The sequence below is a fragment of the Parus major genome, chromosome 4, assembly GCF_001522545.3.
Source record: "Parus major isolate Abel chromosome 4, Parus_major1.1, whole genome shotgun sequence".
NCBI classification, from domain to species: Eukaryota; Metazoa; Chordata; class Aves; order Passeriformes; family Paridae; genus Parus; species Parus major.
This window is the reverse complement of record NC_031771.1, coordinates 52,933,707-52,936,969: the sequence shown is the minus strand read 5'-3', so window position 1 is coordinate 52,936,969 and position 3,263 is coordinate 52,933,707.

Genomic DNA, 3,263 nt, shown 5'->3' with positions numbered 1-3,263 from the left:
AGGCATATCACTGACTGACCCATCTGATATACTGAGGTTATGATATAAGTGTGCTTGTGAAGGAACTCTAAAGCTCATCAGTCCCACCCTGCCTGAAACAGAAACCCTGGCCCCAACAATGTGATTGTCTGATATGACGGAAAGTGACTGATTCCTTTTCTTATAAAATAACCTATAAAAATCTCAGTGAATTTTCTTCTAAACTGATGAATTTTCACTGTTGAGGTATCCAGCTGTGATACAAACCCTGAGCTTTGAAAATACTTATTCATGCTGCCCCATTTTAGATCTGTATTTGTTTTTAAGCAAAAAGAGTGTTCTTAATAGTGAATTTTTGCTTGCATTACTTAAGAAGAATTCAGATGCAGGATTATAAGATCTGAAGTAAAGTAAGATTGCTAGTATAATTATGAATTCTTCAGCATCTTAGGCTTCTTATTGTATTTCCTCCATAGAATTTGTCCGTACTTTTCTATTTTCTACGGCCAAATGGTCAATTGAAATTTCAAAAATAAGTGGAAACCTCATAAGTAGATATGCACCTACACATCAAAACCAGATAACAGACAGTACAATAATACTAATAAATATTTTTGATAGCACACACCAAAAATTTAGCGCTTCAGTGTGAAGAGGCATTTCTCAGACTGTTCCTTAGGTTTCTGCAGTTGAGTATCAAAAAAGAAATCAGTACTTCAAGGCAGTATTTCAAAGTATTTCCTTTTCACAGCCACACATACATACTTATCTTACCCATTAGTTATTTCTCAGTGTTAAATGTGATGAATTATTTCACGTGAGAAAATTAAACCAAAAGCTGACAACAATGGCAATGCTGCCCTGTCTCTCTTGCCTGTGGAGAAACAGAAGGAGCTAGGCAATGAGCTGCAAATTTACAAGAGTTCATTTGGGTGACTGAATTGATTTTCTTTAATCCCACCATGCTCCATATTTTCAATCAAAAAGCCAAGTGTTTAACAAAGGCTTTTGCCCTGAATAGCGGTATCCTGGAAATTGCCTGTTTCCTGTGGCAGTGGTGAGATTCCCAGCCACTTGAATTGTATGAGTCAGAGCCCTCAAACAGGTCTGTGTGTGACTGCCAGTGGCAGTGTGACAGTGTTTTTCTTAGCAGCTGGGGCAGTTTAGGAGTTATAATGGAAAGATTTTCAATGACTTCCCAATTATATCTGAATATGCTTGGAGTTCTGCTTTGATGTTGCCAACATCGTATATGAAAGTATCTAAGTTTTCCAGATGTTTCCTCAATAAAGTAAAGCATTTTAACTCCCAGTGACCAAATCTTCCCTTATACATTTAAAGCTCCTTTTCAACCACAAAGAAAAATCCTAGATGAATTAAATCAATAAAATTATAGTTACACAATTCTGTTATCTGTGTCCAAGCTGGGCTGAAGTTCACTGCACTGAACAATCTATGTTTGTTAAGATCAAACCTTTTCCTGGATGGGATCTACATTGAAACCTTTTCTTTTTGTACTTCTTGGAAATACAGATATGTTCATCTGTTGGTGACTTCTAAAAGCAACTTTCAGCTGAGGCGAAGATCGAGTATTTTTCTTCAAGTACAATTTTAGGCTCCCAGTTAACATCACAGCATTCATTTGACCTATTAAGTTATTTTTTTAAGCCTAAAACCATGCAATGTTAAATACAATTTTAGAAAAAATCAAGATGTATATACATAAAGTTCATGGTTGCTGGATTGGATGCTGGATGCTCTTCAGAGATAAGGACAGATGTCTTTTGCAAAGAATATTTTGAAAAGCAATTGAGAGTAAAGAATTAATTTAGCTTTCTGTTGCTTTTGTGTCTCGAGAATTCAGAATTTGAGAACTGATGTCATAAAATATCCATTATTGAAAAGGCAGCAATGGTATTCAAATGTTTCATCACTCCCAAGAAAAAATTCCTAACCTTCTCTTGGAGTAGGGCCCTTTTCATGCCTGCTAAATTGAAATTCCATCAACAAGAGAATGACTTTAACACAATATTGAATTAAACTTGCATTACTACCAACCACAGATGGAACTTCATCTGTTGTAACAGCTACAATATTTAAGAAGACTCAGTCATTGCACTGAAAATATTTAAGCAGCCTTTCATATATTTTATGTATGTCTTGTGGTAACCACCAACCTTAACAAAGACTTAATGTCTGTATTTTCATCCAAATAGCAAAAAAAGGTAGTCAGCTTTCAAAATCATTTGAAACTGATCATTTACAAGTTTATTCATGCCACTGTTTTGTAGAAAATTTTAAATGCTCCTGCTGAGAAAATCTCAGCAAATTATTATTATTAAATTAATAAATATTATTCTTTTAATGTTTAAATTAAATAATTCTCCAGCACATGTGGTATTATGCATTTCTAAAAATATAAAATATGAATAATTTCTTTTAAGACTTTAGGATGAACTGTGGTGTTGCTGAGGCTGATTACAAAACACTCATTGATACCTCTGCTGGTCAGGACTTCACTTTAGTCTTCTGGGCTCTCATCCAAAACATTTTGGCCTATGGTGCCCTTTGGGGATGGTCCTAAAGTTCCTTCCAGCCACATTCAGCAGCAGTTATTGACAAAGCCACCTCTTTGAAAATACAGCAGGGAATTTATATTTGTGTATGCAATTGCATCCATTCCATCCACAAATACAGCTGACAAATCAGCACTCCTTTTTCTTTTTTTCTTGCAGATTTTCACTCTCAACTTTTGCAGAGTTAGAAGTGGCAATCATAGAACCAGGTAGTCTGTTTTGGGGTAACTTAGAATGTACCACAAATACCTATAAATCATCACAAACTTCAGATTGATACAGCAGGAACATTTTGAATTTTCCTGATGAATGAAGTCCCAAAGTAAGGGAGGTTTTGGGTACTTCCTTTCAGAGGGAGGTAATTTTAGTTAGGCTAAAAAAAGGAGGTTGAAAAATCGGTTGTAAGTGGTCGACAGTTTTATCCTTGACCAGAAGAGGTCACCCTTGTGTGCGGCATAAAGTGAACCTGAGCCCCTTTACCCCTTCCTCTAGTCCATTACAAATTAGGGGCTTTGGTTTAAAGGAAAGATACCGTCTCCAGCTTCTATTGAATTGGGGGAAATTTTGGAATCCAGGTTGGACCCAGGTTCCACGCCTCAATCCTTGGTTTTCTGAGCAAGGTGGTTCTGCTGGTGACCCAGGTAATTTTCAGCTTCTGCCATTGCCTGGAGGTCTTCACTTGTTCCTTCTTGTGATGAGATTCACATC